We start from the raw sequence: 20,903 nt of genomic DNA, 5'->3' as shown, positions 1-20,903 counted from the left end.
GATGATATTCATGTATTCTTGGTTGAGGTGGCCTACTTAACATACTGGACTTCACAATGGACTTAATTACCATTGATCATACTGAAAGTTATCCTTTCTTGGTCAATGCTTAGGAACGAAGGAATATGTCCTAAAATGTTTTGAATCCTTTTTCTCTAAACAGTCTCAAGTAGAAGGGATTGATGCCAACATCTCTAAGCCCACTCTCCTAATATGTGGTTTCCCTCAAGGCTTCGTACCCACACTTTAAATATTTTATTTAGCCCCTATCTAAAATTTGCCAACATGCAGGGTGCCTACCCTTCAAAATGCAGAAGATAACCAAGTCTCTCTCAAAACGTCTTCAGTTCTAGGCATATTAACTCTGTGTTTTGTCCTTCTCAATATTAAAGCCTGGATGTCTTATAACTTTCCCACTCTAACCCCACAAAATGGATCTTATTATCTCCAAGTTCAAAAAGTCCTTCAATCCAGATCTTGTAAGTAATCTCAACATTGCTGACATTTCACTGTCTCTATCTCTCTCTCACTGTTATGTCGCTTGTAATAACCGTGGTTCCAACTGGATCTTTCCTGCACCATGCTGGTTTCTGCTGAAGTGATCCTTCACCTCCAAGTGCTGTTCCTGAGGTCCTGAGGTCCTTAGATCCTTGGTTGTTTCAAGGTATACTCATCTTAACATCCTGAAAAATCTGGGACTTTACAATTTTCTGGCTCCAAAAGCCATTGAAGGACGCGTGACTAACATGCCAGGTTAATCTGACAAAGGTGCATTGCCACTGGACCAAATTTTCTGTTTTGTCTGGAGCTTCTCAAAAGCAGCAAATCTGTTTCAGCTGGATGTCACAGATAGGGTATTTAGTCTTGTGGAGCCCTGTTTGGCTAAAGCATACAGGCTTGTCACACTGGGGGAGTCAAAGCTAAAACAAAAGTGCCTAAGGGCCTAATTCAGAACAACGGCAGATAGGTTACTCTGTCACAATGGTGACAGATATCCTGTCTACCGCAATATAAATCCCATAGCAAATAATGGGATTTATATTTTGGTGGATGGTATCAATGTTGTGATGGAGTAACCCATCTACTGGGTGAGATTGCCAAACATTATTCAGTGAGCAAAGAACCTTCATGGGGTGCATATTTTTAAGTTCTCTTGCTCAGAGCTTTTCTGTCAAAAGTCAGAAGTCAACAGGTTCACCTGGACCTCGTCCCTGGACATAAATGATTGCTGTGACCTGGTGGGAGTTTTATCACTCCCTCCAAGCCTCAGCAAATGCTCTGCATCCAGCACTGAAAATGCTCCTGCTTGCTGGAAGCAGGGAAGTTTTGCCTTCACACACAGGGAGCTGCCTTTCAAGCAGCTTCCTATGTGTGAAAGCAATGCTGGCTTCTGCAGGAGACGGGGAGCCATCAGGGAGCTGCGGGGGCCTTCAGGCTCCAGCCTCAGTCCCAGTAGAGAGTGGGTGCACTGGATGCGCCCACTGTAAGATGGCAACGACCGAGGGGATGGGGTCCCCAGTGCCAGAGTCAGTCTGGGGAGGACCCAGCATGGCCCTCCTGTGCCATTTTCTAATGGAGGGGCCCCAAGGGATGGGGTCCCCAGGGCTGAAATCAGCTCAAGGAGGGGGGTCATGTGCCCCCACTGCCCTAATAAAAATAAATTAAATAAAAGTCCATGCCCTGGGAGAAACGGTCCCCTTGAACGAGATCAGACTGGTTACGACCCCCTTACCCCTTTGACCATACCCACACACTCACAGACCCTCTCAGAGACTAATGCAGTCACTCACAGACCCATTTAATCACTTATGCACCCACTCACAGACCCATACAGACACTCATGTAGCCAGTCACAGACCCACTCAGACACTCATGCCCCAGTCACAGACCTACTGAAACAGTGACTCACTCACTCACAGACCCACTCAGACAGCCATGCTTCCAATCAGAGACATATTCAGACACTGACACACCAACTCACAAACCCACTCCTACACTTATGTACCCTCTCACAGACCGACTCACACTCATGCACCCACTCACACACTAAGTGAGAGACTTATGCAGACACTCCCAGACCCATGCAGATACTCACACACCCTCTCACACACCTATTGAGATACTCATGCACTCAGCCACACACTCACTCTCACTTAACAAAACAAAGGTTACAGGAATGTTATTGTTAGGCTCAGATTTCACTCATACAAAGCCATAGAAATTCAGCAGTTGTAGTTATCTGAGCTAACTAACTACAACGTATGCCACCACAATGCACTGATGTTGTTCTAATGTGCTAAGTTCATGATTAAGCAATTGGATTTCTCTTCATAGTGACTCAAGATCCATTTCAGCATATTTCACCACGATCTGGACCAAATGAGTTGATGCCTCCCTATTGCAGTCGGCGAATTATTTCAAAATCACTGGGTTAGCTTTTTTATAAGTCGTTGCCAATAGAATGCGTGCTCCACAAGGAATATGCTCTACCTCCAAATACTTTTATAGGGATCTCCACTCCCACCTTTTAGCTTGTTTGTTTTTCATACATTTTACCAGTGTCCTAAATTTAATTTCCATATCTTTGAACCCTGAGACGGTAACCACTGTGCGAGACCGGCTGCTCCTCCAAATCAGACAAGTTCCCAAACAATTCATCAGCCACTTCTTCCCATGATCACAGCGCGTCAACAGACATCTTAACTGCAAGTATATTCAAACTTGCCGGATGTTCACACTCCTTAATCACAGCAAGATACAAGACCGCCCAAACTGCCCTCACTCACTCACCAGAGTGTATCACCTCCATAGGCCAGGTCCTCCAGCTCACACAATGTGATTCTTCTGCTGCAAAGCTTTCCAGGAGCAGTTGGTTGGTGATTTCTTCTCTTCTAAGCACTCCTTTGAAAATCAGCAAAGCCGAACCAGCTGCATGCCACCTAGCCTCCATAGGGAGGGGGTCTTTGCAACTGAGACTGCTTCAACTCTGTGTAAGTATCGACAACGTCCGTTAATCGTCCACGAATTTGGCTCAGACACTACTTCACTTTCTCTAGTTTGTTGCAGTATCTTCTGTCATGACACGTTTCGACAATCCTGGCCTTGATTACATACATGCCGCAATAGTAGAACATACTTTTTTATATTGATCACATAATGTGTGAACATAGAAAACATGCTATAAAAAACAGATCATAATGAAAATCTTGTGAAAATCAGGCAGTGTGCTCAAATTTATATAAATATTAATAAACCATCTAAAGCCAAATAAGACACATAGTTAATTGTTGCACATACTTAGAATGGGAATATTAATAGATTCCTGGATAAATCCATTAATGTATGCTAAAATTATCAAATTCTTCACTTAAGGTATTAATTTAATGTACCATTCACGTAAAACAAAAAATCTGAATTTGAAACAATTACTTTTAAAGGCCGAGCCAAACAAAGCAGATGATTGTTTATAAATTTTATTTATAGATGTGCCAACTAGATATATATATATATCACTGGATAAATTCATAATTTCAGTAACAATTCAATTAGCCTAGACAAAACCCATTTGCTTGTCAATTTGGCCCTGATTATGCAAATAGGTATTTCCCACAGCATAGCCACGGATGAAATACCTACAATCCACACAATAACATAGTGGAGTTTATATAAAGTATTGTAACCACATAATCAAAACCCAAAATGCAAAATAGCAAGCAAAAGTGTCATAATTCTAAATTGGCTCAAATGATGTTAAAATATATTCTCAATTAATCCTAAACAATTGCCCGAAACCCTAATCCACACACACACCTCTAATGTGAAAACTATACAAAAACTGTAAGAGATAGATAGTAGCTCAGTTGTTTCCCTAATGCATGATTCATTTCATATAAAAATCTGAATATATCGGGAACCTTCAGAAAATGTGTGGAAAACATACTCCTGATTTAATCTATTAGGTTATTTGGGGTCTAAATTCCAAATATATCTAGTCTCCAATTGCCTTAGCAATCTCTCACAATTGCCACCCTGAATCAATTAAGGAATTGAATCAATGACAAAATATTTATGCAATGGGGATTGCTATTGTGACGCTAGGCAAAGTGATGAGCCACCAGGTAAGATTGATCCATATTGATAATGGCTCATAAGTATTGCAAAAATGTTTGCGGACCTGCAACTTTGTACTGTCCATATATTTCAACAAGAAGTCACATTCCAAGATGTATACAGCATTCTCAGTGTTACAATTGAATACGCCATTGATGTTTTTACCAAAATTGCAATCCGTAGCAAAGCTACACCTATAAAAGCCATTACTCAGTTGTAATCAATTTTTTCTTTCTAAAAATTCTGGGCTGCTTTTAACTAAGGCGTCCCTCATAAATGGAGCCTTTCTGAATGTAATAGATGGTGACTTAAGAAGAGTGGGTCCTAGTACAGGATCTACCAACAATCAATGTCTCTTGAAGATAGCACTTAGTTTCCTCTCCTGTTTACTCTACATAAGGATCAATATAGCGGTGGAATTATGTGGATGTGTTTTCTAAATGTTTATGTGTGTTAAGTATATCTAACTCTTATAATTGTATTGTTTGGTTAATTTGTTATTTATTTATTTATTTAATTTTGAAATGAGAGCCAGATCCCAACTTGATGGACATAAACAGCTACATCTGTGTTGTGTTGATCTTTCTAATCCTCCCTGATTGTACATGAAAGTTTATGTTGGTGTACTTTTCCTTTTGAATGGATACACTGTATTGTTGTTAATTATTAATAACTTACGCAACTATGCTAAATTATATTGTTTGTACTACTAATTCAAGTCGCAACAATGCGACGTTTCAGTGATGTTCTTCTTGCTTTTTTGCTGTGCACATGATGTGTGACCACACAACATGGACATCTCTTAAGCTTGTGAAGCTAAGTGCCACTGCCACTGACAGTTTCAAGATGGCCCCATAGAAAGGTGCTACAAAGAAAGTGGTCAGTGATAAGAATGAGCTTACCACCACTGGTATGATGACCCCAGACCTTTTCCAGGCAAAAACATGTGTCTGCTGCATCGGCCTCCGAGGAACAAGTTGGAGCAGCACTCCTACATCAACGGTCCCACCCCAACCTGGGCTCAAGCCCATATCTGGCACAGAGGCAGCCACTCTAATTATGGCAATGCCAATGAGCAGTTACATTGAATTGGAGTTATCTCTTTTGCAAAGTAGTACTCAATCGTTGCCACAAACTCAGCTAAGAGAACAACAACAGCTGCAGCCAGCAATAATAGTTCCTCCCGAAGTAGGAGCACTTCAGGATATTGAGCTTCATGCTGAGGAAGTAGAGGAAACCCCTTTTTCAGAAGATCCATTGTATTCCAGATATCCAGCAAGAAAAAGGAAGAGTAGTCCATCACCTTCTTCTCCGAGAACCCTTCTGATGATCAAGACTCCACTTGGATGCCGCCTCAGTCTGGCACACACTAGGAGAGGCTAGTGAAAAGGAAGGTTCCTGAAAAACTTAGAGTTATGGATGAAGAAGAGCATGACTACGACCTAGGCATCATGGATGTTAGCCCAGGGGAAACTGACGTTACCTCATCTCAACCTGCTCTGAGGGATGTGGCGCTGACAAAACCACTGCCAGCTGCCATATTTGCATGGCCCATACAACCAACATCCATAAACATCTCAGAAGAAGTAGGCACTGCAGAAAGGCAAATGTCAAAACACCCACCTACCACCACATCTTCCGTTATTAGCAGTGGTAGTAGAGTCTGTAAATTGACATCCCCAGTTTGGGACTTCTTTATGGCTAGCAAGCAGGAGCCAAACTTTGCCTTATGATCCATTTGCAAAGCAAGCGTTAGTTGGGGTAAGCTTGGTGCAAACTATGGTACCGGAGGCCAAATAATCCATTTGAGAAAACATCATGCAATCCGCTGGGAGGCTCACCCTAGCCCAAATAATGCAAGTGGTGTTGGTGAAGGTGGTGATAGCAGGGAATCTGATCTGATCATGATGGAAGTTGAAGGTGGAAAAGAGGGTAACAATTTGCTACAAAAATCAGCCCTGTCCCTAGCAGTGCAGTAGTATCGCCCACTTCAGCAACACCACAATGGCACAGGACTTTGAGTTAGGAAAGAGCATACAGTGACTGTCCCGCTGAGATGCATATTGAGCCTACTACCTTCTATTCTCAAGAAGTTGCCTCCAGCAGTGGCACCAGAAAAAAAAAATCCAGGCTACTATTCCTGGCAGATTTTTAGTCATGAGGGGCATTACAAATGCAACCATCCAATGATACGTTTGTACAATGGTAAGCTGGCTAAAGTAATGGCGCTAGACCTCCACCCAATTAGTACTGGATTTTCGTATATTTGTGGTGGCCATTTGTCCAATATGAAAGGTTGCCAGCCGGATCTATTTTGGCAGAGTTGCTGTTACAATGCTACATCACGATGTGCTGGAATTGGTTGTACAAGCTTTGCAGCAGAGTGCTGTTCAAACTATCCACCTGATGGCAGACATGTGGACAAGTTGCCAAGCCACTGTTTACATGCACATCACTGCACACTGGATCTCTTTTGTTGGAGTCAAAGAAATGATATCTGTCGGTGTTGAAACTGCTGAAATGTTAATGGTGCTCAGAAGCATTCCATACAGCTGCAAACATCTTAGATGACTTTAACAATAAGGTCTCTGAATGGCTGTGACCCAGAGGGCTTAAGATTGCATTTTTTGTCATGAACAATGGCAGTAATATAGTTAAGGCCATGTCAGATGATGGCTATTTCAGGGTCCTGTGTTTGGCCCTCTGCATTAACATCATTGTACAGGACTTTCTCAAAAACGAAATCTGAGTCAGCAACTTACTGTCCACCTGCAGAAGAATCTGCTCTAATTTCAATCCTCCTTTTAAAGCCCGGAAGCAGTTCAGGCTCCTTCAGCGTGATAACAGAATGCCAGTTAAAAACACTGATATTGTAGATACCAACATGTTGGAACTCAACTTATAACACGTTGCAACATCTGTTTGAGTAGCAAAGACTGCTCAATGAAAATGTAATGCAAAGAGGAGATGCACTGTGACAGGCATGATTATTGAGATGGACCAATAGGGCTTAGTCAAATGCCTGACAGAGATGTTGCTTCCTTTTGAGGATGGGAAATCAACAAGTAACATCGGCCGAGCTATCCCACTAATGCATATGCTACAGGAACAGCTGAAGGAGGTGTCTGAAATGTATGCAGGTTTAGACGAAAGAAAAGATGTGCATGAGTTGGTGGAGAGCTTAATACTTCACTTGGCTGGTAATAAAAGGTGAAAAAATTAAATCTGTGCCACAAATATTGTTCCACAATACAAGCAATTACTGATCATTTTAGTTCCTTTTTCAAACATGGATATTTCGAACTACAAGACATGGATTGCTGAGCAGGCCAGCGACCTAAAAAAAGAACAGCTGGGAATACGAGGCCCACTCCTGGGCAAATGATCTGGGGCACAGCCTTCAACTTCCACTGAGCCTGAGAGCAGTGCTGTCGGCTCACAGCAGCCAATAACAACTACACCAGCAACAACAGTAGTAACAGGAACATTGCCCCCAAAATCTACATTTGCTTGCTTTAAAAGGCATGGATTAAGTCCAGTGTGGAGGTGAAGGCAAAAGAGGTTGAGCAAGTTGAAGCACCAATGAATTGAGAGGATGGTTCAGTTCTATCTGGATGACCCAACCAAGGTTTGTGTGGATCAAAATCCATTTGTATTGGTATGGAAAGAGGTGCCAATGGCCAGTGCTCAGCTTGCTTGTGTGGTAGCCAGTATGTCTGTTGAGCGTGTGTTCATTGCAGCTTGTGCATTTGTCAATGTGAGAAAGACTGGTCTCTAGCCATAAAACGTGGAGAGATTAACCATGAACAAAATGAATCAGCACTTTTTACCACAAATTACACCATACCTAAAGTATGACAGGAGGAGTATGGTGGTGAGTGATCAGACTCAGGTCATGGTAGTGAGTTATCTGACCAACCTATTGGTGAACCACATGATTTTGAGGACAAACCCTTGTTCCCTGACTATTGATTAGTCCTGGGACACCATAGAACTTTTTATTGTCTAATTTTTTCAACAAAGAAAAAAAGACATAAATACATTTAAAAAAAGGATATAATGGGGGAACATTATATTGACATTTTGTTTGTTTGTGTCTCACTGACTAATGCAACTTACTGTTTTAGACAAATGTAGTGTTCGGATTCTAGTTGGACCAGTGTGCAGTGAAGAACCCCTTCACCCCATTTTCTTCAAGGACATTGGAGAGACAAATCCCTGAATCCATCCAGTGCCTATCCTTTCTTTCATGTCTGACAGGATTGCCCCAGAATTTGATTTACAAGGCTGGCCAATGTGTGTTGCGTGAATCAAAGTGGATCGGTAATATACCACTGTGCTTGAATTGGAACAGGTAAAGAAGGCACCAATCAGTGATATATGAGTTATTTTTTGTGAGTTTTGAGATGATTCATGCAGTGGCAGACAGTGAAGGTGGGTGTTCAACTATAATTTGTAAGATTGATTGTTTTTGTGATGATTTACAATGTTGATGGCTTTATGGGTGATTTTTTTCCCCTGATTGTTTTGTTTTCCTTCCCCTTTGACACTTAGCGATATTTGATTACTGGGTACACACTGCTTTCTTTTTGGTTCACACTCCTCAAAGACCCAACTAATCAGTTTAGCTTACAAACAAAATCTAGTCTTCCCCAAAAAATGACTCAATATTTCTCTTGTTGTTCATCAACAGCATTGCATTACAGGTCATTCTCTTGCATTTAGGTCGGAAGTCTGAACGGAGTTGGACATATTCATTACTCAGAGTCAGGAAGATGATGGTAGGACTAAGAGCGTGACTACCACAACAACTGCCAAAAGAATGAAGTTACTAATTTCGTGGAAAACAACATTGTGATAACTTTAAGAGGCCTATTCAACTCTGTGGACAGGTGAGAGGTGCGTTGACTACTTGATTTGGGAAAGGCAAATGCTGCTGAGTGTGTGTGCTGGCTGGCTCATATTTAAAACTAAGGGGTCGGTGGGAGGCCTGCTGTCGTAAGTAACTGAAGACAGGCATGTGATGATGTCACATCACATCATCACATTATGTACATGCTAAGCTAAATGTTATGATGATGATCATGACAGTTGCAAGTTTGATCAGTCGAGACATGCAGTCACTTGCCTGTGTCTCAGGAATGCCATTGCAATGTTTGTGTGCAGTCTAGTACTGCCCATGTCGACCTGACAAGTGCACCCACTTGCCAGGCCCTAACCTACTATTTTCTTACATGTGAGTCACCCCTAAGGTAGGCTCAAGGTACCTCTGTGGGCAGGGTGCAGTGTATTTGAAAGGTAGGACATGCCCTGATGTGTGTGGCATGTCCTGATAGTGAAATACTGCCAATTTTGTTTTTCTCTATTGAAAGGCTGCCCCATAGGATAGAATAGGGAGTTTGCATATCACATCTTATAAGCATAACTGCCTATGGGAACATGATAGGAAAACTGAATTTCGTATGTTTGAAGTCAGAATCTAAAGCTGCATCTTTTACTAAGGATGAGTTTTACATTTTGGGTTTGGAAATACCACTTTCAGAAAGTAAGTATTTTCTTGCTTAGCCATTTAGTGTGCCGCTGCTAGGATTGTGTATTGACTGTCTGGCTTTAGAGTGACGGGGGCTGGGGATGTGCATTATATTCAGAAAGCCACTTTGGGGGGTTAGATGTGTCCTGCCTTTCCAGGGTGAGTCAGGGCTGGGCTGTATGGACCTGGGTTGCATTCAGAGTAGGGAGAGGAATTTCATTTCATACATGAATATGCCTGGTCTGCCTTAGACAATGCCCTCTCCACCTCCTACCAGGAATCTGCACGAGAGAGGACAGAACTGGTTTTGGGTGTGCGAAGAGCTTCTCTGTCGCCAGAGAATAAAGGAATTTGTGCTATAATAAGTGGGGCTCAGACCCCTGAGCTTTAGATTGCTGCTGAATTAAGGAATCTGCCAAGAAGAAGAACCGGGAAAGCTGGAGGAGGAGTACTGCCCCTGTGCTGTGTGCTGTTGTGGTTGGCCTGCAGTGGTTGCTTCTGTCTTGGGCATGGAAGGACTTAACTGCTGTTAGAATTGTCTCCAAGGGCTTGAAGTAGAGCATGCCTCCTGTTGGAAGTCCCAGGGATAGAAAAGACTTCAAAGATTACTTCTGAGATTTAGGAGGAACCTTTGCCAAGGAGAAGAGCTGGAGAAACTGAGGAGAAGTACTGCCTTTTTGCTCTGTGCTGTTTGGGGTTGGCCTGCAGTGGCTGTTTCTGCCAGGGAAAGGACAAGGACTTTGCTGTGTGCTCGTTTTCGTTTCAAAAACTTTATTCGATTCAGAACAAAAGAATCATAAAAGTCAAACAATTTCATTTACAAACATTATTTCAAATTCATTTTTAAAAGACAGTCTTACAATTATAACACTAAACTGTTAAAATTCATTAGCTAAAATAATCACAAATGAAGACCCCATAGCTTTTACTTCCAATCAAATTAGATGATTTCATAGATTCTTCGTACCAGGGCATATATTGAAGGGCCGGTTGAAGTAAATAAGAAAATCAGAAAATCACGATGCAACAATATACAATATACATGATCAAAGGGTCAGCTTCTTGGGGCCAGATTTAGCCGTACCGTTTTCTAATCAAGTGACACCCGTATAAAATATAACATTGCACAGCAGATACCAGGTGAAGACAGAGATAGTAAATAATCATAACCCTCTTTATAATGGCATGGTTGCTTTTCCTTGAGGATCGGCTTAATAAACCTGATTCTCGGGTCCTTATATAGGGAACAGAAAAGAACAATAATCATCGTGCTTTGGCTATCTTTGTCATTACAAGGACAGGGGGGCAGTCTCTCACACCAACCCCCCTGTTTAGGGAACGCAAAGAGAAAGTGCAGGATGTGTAACCTAAACCTTGTCAAGTAGAATCGCCATTGCACATGGTTTGTGAAGGATAAATAAAACTGGTGCAGCAAAGTAGCCTTAGGAGCATAAGGGCTAACCGGGGAATTCACAAACGGTGATTTCCAATAAGTTGTTTTGATTACAGCTTTAATGTCTCCCTGTATATTTTCGGGGTTGTCAAAAATGTCACCCAGGCCTATTTTATGAAGCATTTCATTTACATAAGATAGCCAGGGGATCTGTTTCATGTTTGCCAATTTTAAACAATCCCGGAGGATATCTCTGGTGAGCTGCAAGTCCTCTGATTGCCATATTTTGCCCCATAACAGTAAAGGGGAAAGGCGGATGGTGTCACTCACATAAATTAGACCTATTTCGTTGTGGAGAAATCTGTTTGAGGAGCCTGATGGAATAGCCAATACACGCTTTAAAAATTTGTTCTCCATGATCTGTAATGTGTCAGGGCTTTCGGTCCCCCAAACTCCTGCCCCATAAGTAGCAACCGACAAACATTTAGCTTTATACAAAGTTTTTAAATGTATAACAGGTTTTTGTCCTAGTTTGCCACAGAAACGAAATAGACCCTCTATAGAGCGACTAGCACTTTGAACTCGAGTCTGCATTAACGGGGCCCAGCTTAGTTTGTTGTTGAAGAGGTTACCCAAATAATTGAAGTTTTCAACCTTTTCAATGATGGAGTTATTAACTACAAACTTTCTGGTTTTAGTACCCTTTGGGCCACAGACCATAGCAAAGGATTTGGCAAAGTTTACCTTAAGGTCTAGGTCCAACATGAATTTGTGGAAGGCATCAAGACAGTGCTGCATACTGTTTCCTGTGAGTGTCATAAGTACCGTGTCGTCGGCGTAAGAAAGCATTGGAATGCTCCTGCCGTTGACCTTTGGAGAATCATGGCAGTTGTCCAACAGGTATTTTTCCAGACCATTGGTGTACACAAGAAACAAAAAAGGAGCTAATATGCATCCTTGTCGAACGCCCTCAGTTGAGGGGATAGACTTAGTTTTCTCTCCCCCTGGCCCAAACCTTATGGCTACAGTAGTTGATTCATGGAGTCTACGGAGCAAGGTGACCAAGGGTTCCTCGAAACCCATGACCTCCATCATTTGCCACAGCTTGCTCCGACACACAGTGTCAAATGCACTTGAAAGGTCCATGAAGGCGAGGTGGATGGAGGATTTCCTTGCCTTCATGTATTTCCCTATGATCAGGGCCAGGTTCAGGCACTGTTCAACAGTACCTTTACCTTTCCTGAACCCATATTGGGAATTCACAATAAGGCCCACCGAATCTGCCCATGTTTCTAGTCTAGCTAAAATGACCCTACCCAGTATCTTACACGATGCATCAATTAATGAGATTGGGCGATAGCATCGGGGATCTGATCTATCGCCCTTCTTAAAGATTGGCACCACTACTGCCTCCTTCCATGATGCCAGAATACGGCTAATGACAACTGTTCTAAAAACATTTAATAACAGAGGGGCCCAAACCTTAACATTATGTTTAAAAAAGTCCAAAGGCACTAGATCAGGGCCGGGTGCTTTTAATGGTATGCCTTTCGACAGAGCGTCTTCCACTTCTTGTAAGGTGAGCGATGAGCTTAAGGACAAAGAAGATTGAGAGACCACCAATTCCCTAACGTCTACTAGTGATGGTTCATTGGATAAAGTGCCATGTGGGTTAAAAATGTTCCCAAAATGTGATTCCCATGTTTCACATGCAATCTGCATCACAATGTTATCCTTACCATTACTTGTAAAAAGGGGGCGATTAATAACTTCCCAGAAAAGCCTGCTGTCCTTCAATTCCGAGGCCTTTTCTAGATCTTCCCAGGCTTTGTTTTTTAAGTCCAACTTCCTTATTCTTATGGCTTCTTTATAGGCCAGTCTAGATGCTCTAACCAGTTCTATGTCCCTGGGTTTTTGTTTTAATGCCGCTTTCAAGGATCTGTGTGTTGCCGAACATGCGGCATCAAACCATCTAGGACCTAGCATTTTGCTTTTACCAATTGGTTTTGTGAGGCGTTCGGCTACATACCCACATAGAGATTCAAAATTCCCTATAACCTTTTCAGGGGTAGTTGTAGGTGTTAAGCATGCCTCGTACTCAGAGCTATATCTATTTAGGATCTCAGCCTCAAGACCTGCCGCGTCTATTTTGCCCCTTTTAAGTGTGATACCTTTGTTCCTACTATACTTTACAGGTTGCTCCCAGACAGAATGTTTGGGTTTAACGGGACAAAGCAAGGATAAATTTAGAGGGTTGTGGTCACTAGCAGCATTAGCGATTACTTCCAACTTATCAACATGATGGAAGTGCCCACTAGAGACAATTACAAAGTCAATAAAACTCATCATACCTCTACTTCCCTGAAACGTCGGTATTGGAGCAGAATTTAGACCAACCCAGGGCTCCACTATGCATAGATCATTTAAAATAATGATGTTGTTTAAAGCGTCCCCCTGGGGTGTATGCTTGAAGTGTAACAAGGGTTGATCATGGGAGTCTCTCAAACCACACGCCTTCGAGTCCCCGTAGGTGCATAATGAACAGTTGAAATCTCCCACCCAGATGACAAATAGTAGGGGTTGCTCGAGGCGTGCCCTGGCTATGGCCTCCTCCAATTTCAACATTACGCTTGTCTCTTTGTTGTCAAAGATGTTGTAATACCAATTAATCAGCAACAATGGTTCAGGAAACAAATTAACCAACATTAGCACTTGAAACCATGGGGAGTCAACTATCTTAGAAGTTACAAGTTTACATAGTTTTAAAGAGGTTGCCATCATTAGGCCACCTTTTGCCCTACCCGCTTGTGAAGGTATCGCTAGGGTATTAAAAGCTTGAAAGCCCTCGATGTTCTGAGTGGATCGGCTCCATGTTTCCTGAAGGCACAGGATGTCATAGTCACCCACAAAGTCTAACCATGCCTCGTCCTCCAATCTTGAGGCGAGCCCAGCAATGTTCCAGGAAATAAGGCGCATCCTTACATCGCTTTGGTTTTTTCTGCCTAGTTCAGGTAGTACTTCCGGGTTATGCCTTAAGATGATTGGACTTGATTCGCTTTCTTTTGTAAGGCCAGCCTCAGGGACTTGGGGGTTAGATGTACGATCGTCACCAACGGAAACATTTTCCCGTGAGTTATCGTCACAGCTTTCTCCCTTCTCCCTCTGGCTCGGCTCTCCTGTTGTCAAGGTATTAGTATTGCCGGGAGAACTTAGTGATAGTCAGTCTATCTCTTCCATGCCCGCAAGTGCATCAAAGCGGTTTCTTAGGGGGATATTGCTTGGAAACCATCCTAGGTAGTCTTCCCCCTGGAATCTTGGTCTTAGTTCATTATACCGGGTTTGCAAGGAGTTGTTATTGTTATAGATTGATCCCCTAAAGAAACCGTCGCTCTGTTGCAGAGGACCCCAGTTGTTTTGGTTTGGCCATACGGCTCTATTTCTCCGGGCCCACCCAAGATGTGTTTCGCTGTTCGATGTCTGCCCAGTGTTTTTATAAAGCAAAGTCGCGGGAACAAGATTCAAATTTGGATAAAAATATTCTAGACCTATACATTGAATATCCCCAGCTCTAGCAAATCTTGGTTTACAACAGATGATATTTTTTACCCAAGTATCGCTGAAGTTGATCAGAATACAGTCCCCCTCTAGGTCCTTCTCACTTGGGCCCACCCAGGGAACTCTGCGTACACTAAGTATTTTTGTTTTAGAATCAGGAGGGAGTGGTCTGTTATTATTGAGCCAGTATATTACTTTGTTTTTTAATTCCTGGTTTGATTCCATTTTATTAAACAAAACTGGGGGTACTCCTGTGAGTATTGCCATAAAAGGGGCTGAATCTGGAGGCAAGTTTACAGGTGGTAATTTCCTTTTATGTGCTCTCTCGTTGTCATTATTTGCTGCAGGCCCCTGCTGTGTGCTATATCCCCTGCTTGAGGAAGATCTCCAAGGGCTTGAAGTAGAGCTTGCCTCCTGTTTTTTTAAGTCTCATGGATACACAGACTTCACCCCCAGCTCCCCTGAACTTCTTTGCTGGGAGTTCTAACTTGTCAAGAGGTGCCTATTGCTGTTCTAGGCCTCTGGTGGTTGTTCCTGCTGTTGGAAGCTGGAAAAGCAACGCAACGACAAGAAGTGCGACTCATCCGCAGCTGTTTCTGATGCATCGCCGAAGAAACTGACACAGGGCCTTCCCATGGCTTGAGAAATCGCTGCCCGGCACATCAAGTGCACCGTTCTACGGATTCCAATATCAGAGCACTGATTTCGATGCAGGCCCTGCTGTGCAGCTGTAAGAACCAACTTATTGTGGGACCTCAGCTGGAGAAACCAACACAGTGCCATTGCCACTGATGCATCGACAACCAACGCATACCCGATCCTCACGCATTGCAGAGGGGCGCCAAGTCTACATCAACAATGGGGCCACAGTCAGAAACCAACGCATCACTTCCCCTTCAGTAGTGAACCAATGCATCACCTCCCCTGCGTGGCAGCAAGGAACTAAAGCATCACCTCCCCTGGAGTAAGGAACAGACAGATTTCCTTCCCTGCGCGTAAGGAACTGATGCCTCACCTTCCCTGCTGGTGTTCTTGTTTATGATTTTGAAGCATCCAAGGTACTTTGTGTTAAAAGTGTTGCATCCATTGTTTGCAATGGACAGAACTGTTTCTACTTATTAAAAGTTGTGAATTTTTGTCATTTTGGCCTTGTTTGGTTTAGAAAAGATTACTTATTTTTCTAGACTGGTGTGCTGTCCATTTGTAGTGGTTTCACTGTATTTCTGTATATGTGCACAAATGCTTTCACACACTGCCTCTGAGATAAGCCTGTCTGCTCATGCCAAGGTACCAAGGGTGTGATCATGGGTTATTTTAGATGTGTATCCCCCTTACACTGACTAGGAAAAAGGGTCCCTACTTTGACAACGGTGCCATTGCCACCTAGAAACCTCCATTTCTAACAACTATGCTCTTGCTTGCCTCGGAGTCTTCTTGGTACACTACTCATGAAACATACCTTCTGTCCTTCTCCTTTACTCTACAATATAATTTCTGTTTTACAATCCACAGACCTTCTCTTCTCCTGCACAACAAAAGGCAAAAGCACTATAACACTCATGCTTACTTTACCAGACTGCTTCAGCCAGGCACCCAAGATTGACGGACAATCCAAGAAAAATGCAGATACACCGCCGAATTTGGCATCACAGGGAGTTGAATTTTTCTTTCAAGAATCCTTTTTTTAAAACTGGGTGGGTTTGCTTCACTCCTTCATAATTTGTATTTACTATTTTTAAAACCTAGGTGACAAAAAAGGTAGATATATATTAATATATTAACTTGGGTCTCTGGAGCTGACGGACTGTTTGAAATGCATTTAAATTAAATGTGTCATACTCATTCCTTCATTTCCTTCCAGAACACATAGATGATGTATGGCTGCTTATCACCCAGATGAATATTGTCTTTGTATAGTGTTTGTTTTTGTCACACCTTTCCCCAAATCCCCTTTCCAATCCATTGATCAAACCACTAACCCTCATCCTTTGGGCTCTGTAAATTATTGAGGTGTGACTTAATTTACAACATTAATTGATCACACACTTGGTGGGGGGACATTCGGTGAAAACAACACCGACTCACTGGAGGATCTTCAGTTCTATTACCTAAACAATAGCCCACACTGGGTCCATTTACCTACCCACACATAAAAAGTGATAGATATTTTAGATATAGAAGAACAACAAACGTCAGCATCATCATTCAGGCATTGTGCTGCGTGAATGCCTAACCTTTTCCCACTAACTCAGTGCTTTTATTTCAATTTAGTTGCCTGCAACAAGTAATCCTTCCAATTGATCCTACAGTTGGAGTGAGGCCTTTCTTCTGATTCGTTTACTGTTAGTGTCATAGAATGCTACTACTACCACCACCATAAGTAAAATAGGCACCATGGGAAACAATGTAGCCCTCACTTCTTCATATTCAGGAAAGAGAAGTATGGAGCATTGTTGTAGATAATATAGGCAGTGGCAACCCTTTCTTAGTTGTCACAATAGTTGCAAACTGCAGAGACCGGGAGACTAGTAAGACAAGGGTACCGAATAACTAATTATTATACATTATAAGCAAATGTTAAAAACAGGCTATGCAAAAAAGGAAGCAGTGCAAATTAAAACAACCAATATTAGATTTGAGGCATAAATGTGGTAAAATTAATATTTATTGCTCTTTATAGAAATATAATAGAACCCACCTCTTCCACCCACTACTCTCCCACCCCTCTCCCCAATCAAAACTCCCTGTCCCAAACCAATTACCAAAATGTTCAGCAAAAAACTAAAGTCCAAACTGTGCAGGTTCCAACTCTCATCACTCCCACCCACTTCACCCACAACAATTGCCACCCACCAAAACAAATTTTAAAAAGGGGGTAAAGAAGAGGGAACTAGACAAGGCAACCCATGAGCTTTCTGAGGTGCCCCTCCATGTGTACCTGCTTTGCTTCTATGCACGCTACCCTCAGCAGGACGCAGCATATACAGTTGCGGTCTGAAAATGAGGGGGGCACCAGTGATGGAATGACAGTGGGTGACTTCCAGCAGACGGCGGCACTGGTGTTGCTGAGAAGCTGAAGGTGCTGATGGTTGGCTGGGGCCCTGGGCAGCAGCCTCTTCCTCTGTCTACTGGGTCACCAGCTGCTGGTACTCTGCCTGTATGGCTGCCAGGTTTTGCTGCCACAGCCGAGCTGCTAGATCCTGCCGAGATGGACCAGCAAGAGTAGCTATATAAAAAAATAAATGTAAACAATGCTCTGTGCAAAACACTTGTTTAAAATATTGTAGTAGCACCTTAGCAGTACAGTGCTGGTACCCGAGGGCCATTCGATTAGGATGTGATTAGAGTCACAGCCATTATGCACACATGCCTCACATAAAACTAAAGGAAAATGGCAAATGCACTAAATGACAGGAATTAAGGAAGAATAAATAGCACGCCAGTTTAAAAAAGTTATTTTTTTTCTTTTGAAGGATTTCCTAGTTAAAAAAATAAACAGATATTTTGTGTGGGAAAATAAAATAAATTACCCCTCATTAATGAATAGTATTTCTCTCTTGTTGTCCTAAATTAATGGAGGCATGCTAGCTGGTGCACTAGTCATATATATTAGTCATACTTAGCTACTCTCTGCAGTCTGCAGCTGGGGCAGCTGTAATAGACAATTATCTTTTTCCAATGGCCCTGCTCTTTTCCAAAATGCCTTTCAATTTTACCCGGACTATAAGGCAGATAACTAGTAATGAATGATACTGTTAGAAATGGGATTTCGGGTTGGCTAGGGCTTGCGCCTAAGCCAGGCAGAAACCACCACTCTAGTCAGGGCAAGGGAGTTACACACTGAAGATAACCCCTGCTCACTCCCTTGGTAGCTTGGCATGAGCAGTCAGTTTTATCACAGAGGCAATGTGTAAAGCATTTGGGCAACACACACACAGCAGCAACATACTAGGCGTACCACAAAAGAAACCCCACACAAGGTTATATAAAAGGCTCCGGTCCCGCTTCTCCTTTACAGACTCCGTGGGGACTCTTTTCTTCCCCTAGGTATCTGGCAACGCACTAAGGCGGCTGGAGTTCCCTCACTTGGGTAGGCGGCTAGCTTCTCCTCGGCTGTGCGAGGCTCCGTCTCTCCTTCCGGCTTCACTTCCTCACTGCCCTCGGCATCGTAGGCCTCGCGCACAGTCAGGCATCCGGCACCTGGCTTCAGGGTCACTGGTGGCGGCGGCTTCTCTCTCTGGCTCAAAAGTGCGGGCTAGGCTCCCGCAATTAAACTGACACAAATGCGGGCTGAGCTCCCGCTCCACCAAGCATCCATTCCTGCAGCACAATCATGCTGGGTGTGCTCCGGCTCTATTCCCATGCCGTGCAGGCAGCGCAGGGGAATCCCTTTGTCTGCCCTGGCACAGGGCTTGGGGGAACCAGCCTCAACTGGTTCTGGGGGGAGGTGGAGCACTTTGTGTACAGTGCTCACACCCTCCTTTGTCAGGTGGGGGCTCGGTCATCAGACACTTCATAGGGGGGGAGGAGCCAGCATTCACCCAGGCAGACACAGACCTATTCAGGGAACTACTCCCCCCACTACTCCAAATGCAGATCTCCCATTCAAGCTAGCGCTGACTCACCCTGCCCTCCCTGGAGCCACACACACCCAACAGCCCCTGCCACTCCTGAGCCAGACATGCAATACACATCAGGCAGGCAGACAAATAGCACACAGAAATGCCAACTTCTAAAAGTGGATTTCTAAAATAGTGATAATAAATTTGCGCACACCATTGCGCAGCATTTATTATTACTATTCCAACCATACCAAACTTCACCACGCTGCTCCTCTCATATCAGGAATTACCACTGAAACACTTGCCAGGGAATGCATACCTATGAGAGGGCAGCCTCACAGCAGTGAAAAACCAAAATGGCTGTTTGTCTCTACCAGGACATGTCATGCACGTAATGTACATGTCCTACCTTTTACCTACAATGTACCCTGCCCATAGGGCTAGCTAGGGCCTACCTTAGGGGTGACTGACATGCAATAAAAGGGGTGTCACAAACGTGGCATACACTTTAGGTGTCACATCACAGCAGCAGTAACACTGCGCGCACAGGCCCTGCAATGGCAGAGGCCTGAGACAGGCTTGGAAGGCTACTGGTGGGTGGCGCAATCATCGCTGCAAGCCCACCAGTATCATTTAATTTACCGGCCCCGGGTATCTGTGATACCACTTTACAAGGGACTGCCAGTTAAATTAAATTAGCCAAACAGGTGTAGACCAATCATACCATGTTTACCACAGAGAGCACATGCCCTTTACACTGGACAGCAGTGCTAAAGTGCCCAGAGTCCTAGAACCAACAACACCATGTCAGAACAAAGGCTAGGAGGAAGGCAAACATTTCAGGAATAACCCTGCAAAAAGGACCAAGTCCAACAGACACACATTCAGACATTCTGTCTGCTTTAAGTAGACGGTGGAAAATGTGATGCACTGCCTGGCTGATGACTCAGCCGTCATCAGCCAGGATAGCTTGACTCCAGTAGCGTAGTGAGCACGGGTCCCACGTCTGGGAATACCCATCCCACTTAGGGCAAAAAGCGTTACAACAAACAAATGATGGACGGAATGCTGACAATGCAGACATTCTCCCCCAGTCAAGAGATTTGGGTTAAATCCATCGTTCTTTTGCCCACTACGCCACCCCAGTTCAGACATGGCCATATGCAAATCAGTCTTGACCCTGTGCCTCATGGGAACAGTCCAGCCCGAACTGCCAAGCCATGTCTTCCCTGGACCGGAATCAAGCATCCTAGGACCGGTTTCTGGCTATCAGCCGTCATCAGCCAGGATAGCTTGACTCCAGTGGCGTAGTGAGCACGGGTCCCACGTCTGGGAATACCCATCCCACTTATGGCGAAAAGCGTTACAACAAACAAATGATGGACGGAATGCTGACAATGCAGACATTCTCCCCCAGTCAAGAGATCTGGGTTAAATCCATCGTTCTTTTGCCCACTACGCCACCCCAGTTCAGACATGGCCATATGCAAATCAGTCTTGACCCTGTGCCTCATGGGAACAGTCCAGCCCGAACTGCCAAGCCATGTCTTCCCTGGACCGGAATCAAGCATCCTAGGACCGGTTTCTGGCTATCAGCCATCATCAGCCAGGATAGCTTGACTCCAGTGGCGTAGTGAGCACGGGTCCCACGTCTGGGAATACCCATCCCACTTAGGGCAAAAAGCGTTACAACAAACAAATGATGGACGGAATGCTGACAATGCAGACATTCTCCCCCAGTCAAGAGATCTGG

This window comes from Triturus cristatus, chromosome 5_2, assembly GCF_964204655.1.
Source record: "Triturus cristatus chromosome 5_2, aTriCri1.1, whole genome shotgun sequence".
In the NCBI taxonomy this organism is placed as follows: Eukaryota; Metazoa; Chordata; class Amphibia; order Caudata; family Salamandridae; genus Triturus; species Triturus cristatus.
This window is presented reverse-complemented; position numbering follows the sequence as displayed.